We start from the raw sequence: 6,519 nt of genomic DNA on the forward strand, positions 1-6,519 counted from the left end.
GCCCCCAGAATGAACATAAGAAACAGGAGCAGGAGTAGGCCATTCGAGCCTGGTCCAGCATTCAGTGCCATCTTCTCCAACTTCACCTTCCCATACTTTCCCAATATTCATTTGGTTCCTAATATCCAAAAATCTATCGATCTCTGTCTTGAATATACTCAATGAGTGAGCATCCACAGCCCTCTGATTCCAACTATTCACAACTCTTTGAGTGAAGAAATTTTGCCTTATCTCCATCCTAAATGGCTGACCCCTTATTCTGAGACTGTAACCCCTAGTTTTAGACTCCGCACCCAGGGGAAACTTTATCCCTCCATCTGCCCTGTAAGAATTTTAATGTTTCAACGAGATCTACCCCTCATTCTTCTAAACTCTAGGGAATAGAGGGCTAGTCTATTTAATATCTCCTCATAAGATCATAAGAAATAGAAGCAGGAGTAGGCGATTTGGCCCCTCGAGCCTGCTCTGTCATTCAATAAGATCGTGGCTGATCTGAACTTGGCCTCAACACCACTTCCCATAACCCTCGACTCCCTTATCATTCAAGAATCTGTCCATCTCCACCTTTAAATATATTCAATGACATAGCCTCCACAGCTCCCTGGGGTAGAGAATTCCAAAGATTCACAACCCTCTGAGAAGAAATTTCTTCTCGTTTCTGTTTTAAATGGGTGACCCCTTATACTGAAACTATGCCCCCTAGTTCTAGATTTCCCAACGAGGAAAAGCATCCTCTCTGCATCTACTCTTGTCAACCCTCCTCAGAAACGTATACGTTTTCAATAAGATCACCTCTCATTCTTCTAAACTTAAATGATTTTTAGGCCCAATCTGCTCAACGTTTCTTTATAAGACAACCCCTTAATCTTGGGAATCAACCTCGTGAACCTGGAGGAACTGAAGGATATCCTTATTCGGCGGGAAATTGTGTTAGGGAAATTGATGGGATTGAAGGCCGATAAATCCCCGGGGCCTGATAGTCTGCATCCCAGAGAACTTAAGGAAGTGTCCATAGAAATACTGGATGCATTGGTGATCATTTTCCAACAGTCTTATCGATTCTGGATCAGTTCCTATGGACTGGAGGGTAGCTAATGTAACACCATTTTTTTTTTAAAAAAGGAGAGAAAACGGGGAATTATAGACCGATTAGCCTGACATAAGTAGTGGGGAAAATGTTGGAATCAATTATTACGGATGAAATAGCAGCACATTTGGAAAGCAGTGACTGGATCGGTCCAAGTCAGCATGGATTTATGAAAGGGAAATCATGCTTGACAAATCTTCTAGAATATTTTGAGGATTTAACTAGTAGAGTGGACAAGGGAGAACCAGTGGATGTGGTGTATTTGGACTTTCAAAAGGCTTTTGACAAGGTCCCACACAAGAGATTGGTGTGCAAAATCAAAGGACATGGTATTGGGGGTAATGTACTGGCGTGGATAGTGTTTGGCAGACAGGAAGCAGAGAGTTGGGCTAAACGGGTCCTTTACATTTGCGGTTTTCCAATCCGCTGGGACTGTCCCAGAATCGAGTGAAGTTTGGTAGATTACAACCAATGCATCTACTATCTCTGCAGCCACTTCTTTTAAGACCCTAGGATGCAGGCCATCAGGTCCAGGGGATTTATCCACCTTTGGTGTGCCTAGTACTTTTTCTCGAGTAATTGTTTTAAGTTCCCCCGCCTCCTCATAGGACAATCCCAGCATCACAGAAATCAGTCTGGTGAACCTTTGTTGCACTCCCTCGGGCAAGTATATCCTTTTTTAGGAAAGGAGACCAAAACTACACCACTCCAGGTGCGGTCTCACCAAGGCCCTATATAGTTGCAGTAAGAGTTCTTTAGTCTTGTGTGCCAATCCTTTTGTAATAAAGGCTTACATACCATTTGCTGTCCTAATTGCTCTTGATTGGTGTACAAGGACACCTAGGTCCCTCTGAACACCAACATTTCTTAGTCTCTCACCATTTAAAAAAATATTCTGCTGCTCTATTTTTCCTATCAAAGTAGATAACTTCACATTTCTCCACATTATATTTAATTTGCCATGTTCTTGCCCACTCACGGGTACAGTCCACATCTAGAAATAGTCTAGTCCCATGTAGATAAAATTGGATAAAAGTCCAATTGTCAACAGTCATTCAGTGGCCTTGAACAATAGCAGTGAGATACTCTGGCCAGGAATGTGAGGTTAAACCTCCTCCAGCCAACTCCATTGGGGGTACTGCAGGCTGTACTTACTGCTAAAATAGGAATGACCGTTGCCACTAGGATGCAGCGTAGGGTCACTGGGATGATGCCCAGTCTCTGCTGAGATATGATGGAAAATGATTGACACCAGACTAAAAGGGAAGACTTCAACATCATGAAGGGGTCTGATAGTAAATGCTAATGAAAGTGTTCAAACACTAGTCAATCTATGGAGACGGAAGCAGTTAGTATCGATTCATTCATACAAAATTCTTACAAGGCTTGACAGGGTAGATGCAGGGAGGATGTTTCCTCTGGCTGAGGAGTCTACAACCAGGGATCACAGTCTCAGAATAAGAGGTCAGCCATTTAGGACTGAGATAAGCAGAAATTTCTTCACTGAGGGTGGTGAATCTTTGGAATACTCTACCTGAGGGGGCTGTGGAGGCTCAGTCTGAGTATATTCAAGAGAGAGATCAATAGATTTTTGGATATTATGGGGATAGTGCAGGACAGTGGGGAGTGGAGGTAGAAGATCAGCCATGATCTTATTGAATGGCAGAGCAGGCTCAAGGGGCTGAATGGCCTGCTCCTAATAAGTTACGTTCAAATGCAAATTGGATTGTGTTTTCAGAAAATAACTTTGGGAAACAATACATGAATCATTTGAAACATGTTGACTTTGGGCCTACGGTTCCCTGAATTGTCCTCACCTCGTGTCTGTTGTAGACTATCTGATAGAGATCGATTGCTGTGATTAGTCAACAACCCCAGTATCAATGCATCATGCAACTACCAGGATAGTAGAACATAAGAACATGAAGTGCTAGTGTATTGTCATAAGAGCATAAGAAATAGGAGCAGCAGTAGGCCATTTGGCCCCTTGAACCTGCTCCGCCATTTAATATCATGGAATCAGCTCGACTTCCCTGCCCGCTCCCCATAACCCTTTATTCCCTTATTGCTCAAAAATCTGTATCTCCTCCTTAAATATATTCAATGACCTGGCCTTCACAGCTCTCTGAGGCAGAGAATTCCACAAATTTACAATCCTCGAGAAGTAATTCCTCCTCAGTTTTGAATGGGCTGCCCCTTATTCTGAAACTAGTTCTAGATTCCCCTATGAGTGGAAATATTTTCTGCATTTACCTTGTTGAGTCCCCTCATTATCTTATGTTTCAATAAGATCACCTCTCATTCTTCTGAACTCCAATGAGTATAGGCTCAACCTACTCAAACTATTTTCATAAAGTCAACCCCCTCATCTCCAGAAATCAACCCAGTGAACTTTCTCTGAACTGCCTCCAATGCAAGTATATCCTTCCTTAAATACGGAGACCAAAACTGTACACAGTACTCCAGGTGTGGCCTCATCAATACCCTGTACAGTTGCTTTTATACTCTTATCCCCCTTACAAGAAAGGCCACCATTCCATTTGCCTTCCTGATTACTTGCTGTATCTGCATACTAACTGTTTCATGCACAAGGACCCCCTACTGCAGCACTTTGCAATTTTTCTCCATTTAAATTATAATTTGCTTTTCTATGTTTTTCTGCCAAAGTAGATAACCTCACATTTTCCCACATTATACTCTCATCTGCCAAATGTTTGCCCACTCACTTAGCCTGTCTATATCTCTTTGCAGATTTTTTGTGTCATCCTCACAATTTGCTTTCCCATCCATCTTTTGTATCAGCAAACTTGGCTCCATTCCACTTGGTCCCTTCATCCAAGTCATTAATATGGATTGTAAATAGTTGAGGCCCCAGCATCGATCTCTGTGGCACTCCACTGGTTACTGTTTGCCAACTAGAAAATGACCCAAAATGAAGGTAGACTAGCAACATTTATGCTCACATGGAGTTTTAATTTAGTTAGGATTAAACCAGAAATTGAAATGCCTCAGTCTTCCTGTGGAATGCATACATGCGTATAGGTTATTTTATTTGACTATAAACCCTGAAATCTACACACAGCTTTGTGTTCTAGTAGTGCGGAGGGGCAGCAGTATGCTTGACGTTCTCTGGATTGTTGTGCCAAGATCTCTGGGTTAAGATCAACTCGCAAGTGACAGACTGGAGTTAAATGGCCTTTTCATTACCCTAACATTGGCTGTTTAATCTGCTACCATTTGGCCTCCTAGTTTTCCATTTCACAGTTAACATTAACAGTCTTAGCTGCCAATCCTGATCCTGCAGCAGAGCAGGATTCTGCTTCATTGCCCAGAAGCAATCCTCGCCATTCCTGTAGCTTTGTGTCAATATAAAAAGGATTCAGTATCTAGTAAATATGCAAGATTAAATAAATCCAATACGGAATTCAGGATAAAGTTCTTTGCCCAGAGAGTGGTGAGAATGTGGAACTTGCTACCACATGGAGTAGATGAAGCAAATAGCCTCCAGCTTTTAAGGGGAAAGGAATAGGATCTGCTGATAGGGTGAGATGAAGAGCATAAACACGGGCATAGAACATTTGGGCTGAATGGTCTGTTTTCTGTGCTGTAAATTCAATTTAAAATGCAGTGTGTAAATGAGGACATTTAGCCAGAGCCTTGTTAGAACATTTAATATTCGACTGCATAAATACTTTTGGATAAAGAGCAAACTTTGTATAGGTCCAGTCACTGATTAAAGAAAGTGGAATTTCACACAATTTTACATTTAACTGCATCCCAACTTGACAACACCTGGGGAAATGTATCGGTCGTCTTCAGCAGGGTCGGCCAGGCCGGGATCCACAGGGAGGTGAATGCTGAGCCAGAGACATGGAATTTACCGAGGTTCCTCCACCTCCGAGAGAGGTACAGGGTGGGTGGGTGTCTCCGAGGGAGGTGCAGGGTGGGTGGGTGTGTGTCCATTTTAGAGCGAAGTTTTTTTTTAAATGATTTACTGCAATTAACCGTCTGCGCTCCGTCAACAAAGGAAATGGGAAAATTCTCACTTTCTCCAAAACAGCTGCAAGCAGCGACGGTGAGGACACTCTGTACAATTCAGGAAATACACAGGAGTCTGAACGATGCTCAGACACTTCACCAAACTGATGTCTGAGAGAGAGGCAGTCGCAGGTGTGACTCTGCATTCCCATCGAGTCGACACCTTGCTGTGATAGTGGCGTTAGCTATAGCGAGCCGTGCTTACCTCAACACAAAACACAACAGTCAGAACATTCAGCTACACGATAATAGGCCTCAGTGCCCGAGGCCAAACAGAGAGGGGTTGGAGCAGGGCTCCACGCTCCGACCCCCTCGCTGCCAGTTCTGCTGGATCTCAATTGCACAGATTAAATATTTCTTGTTTTGGGGGGGTGGAAGAGAGGAAGAGTTGGGTGGGTGGGGGGGGGGGGGAGAGGAAGTGTTGGGGGGGCGTAGAGGAAGAGTTGGGGGGCATAGAGGAAGAGGAAGAGTTGGGGGGGGGTGGGGGGGGGAGAGGAAGTGTTGGGGGGGCGTAGAGGAAGAGTTGGGGGGCACAGAGGAAGAGGAAGAGGAAGAGTTGGGGGGGTGGGGGGGGGGGAAGAGGAAGTGTTGGGGGGGCGTAGAGGAAGAGTTGGGGGGCATAGAGGAAGAGGAAGAGTTGGGGGGGGGGAAGAGGAAGAGTTGGGGGGGGGGAAGAGGAAGAGTTGGGGGGGGGGGAAGAGGAAGAGTTGGGGGGGGGGGAAGAGGAAGAGTTGGGGGGGGGAGAGGAAGAGTTGGGGGGGGGGAGAGGAAGAGTTGGGGGGGGGGGGGAGAGGAAGAGTTGGGGGGGGGGGAGAGGAAGAGTTGGGGGGGGGGGGAGAGGAAGAGTTGGGGGGGGGGGGAGAGGAAGAGTTGGGGGGGGGGGGGGAGAGGAAGAGTTGGGGGGGGGGCAGAGGAAGAGTTGGGGGGGCAGAGGAAGAGTTGGGGGGGGAGAGGAAGAGTTGGGGGGGGAGAGAGGAAGAGTTGGGGGGGGGAGAAGAGGAAGAGTTGGGGGGGGGAGAAGAGGAAGAGTTGGGGGGGGGGAAGAGGAAGAGTTGGGGGGGGGGAAGAGGAAGAGTTGGGGGGGGGGAGAGGAAGAGTTGGGGGGGGGAGAGGAAGAGTTGGGGGGGGGGAGAGGAAGAGTTGGGGGGGGGGAGGAAGAGTTGGGGGGGGGGAGAGGAAGAGTTTGGGGGGGGAGGGGAGAGGAAGAGTTGGGGGGGGAGGAGAGGAAGAGTTGGGGGGGGGGGAGAGGAAGAGTTGGGGGGGGGAGAGGAAGAGTTGGGGGGGGGGAGAGGAAGAGTTTGGGGGGGGGGAGAGGAAGAGTTGGGGGGGAGAGGAAGAGTTGGGGGGGGGAGAGGAAGAGTTGGGGGGGGAGAGGAAGAGTTGGGGGGGGGAGA

Source organism: Pristiophorus japonicus, unplaced genomic scaffold (assembly GCF_044704955.1).
Source record: "Pristiophorus japonicus isolate sPriJap1 unplaced genomic scaffold, sPriJap1.hap1 HAP1_SCAFFOLD_1131, whole genome shotgun sequence".
NCBI classification, from domain to species: Eukaryota; Metazoa; Chordata; class Chondrichthyes; family Pristiophoridae; genus Pristiophorus; species Pristiophorus japonicus.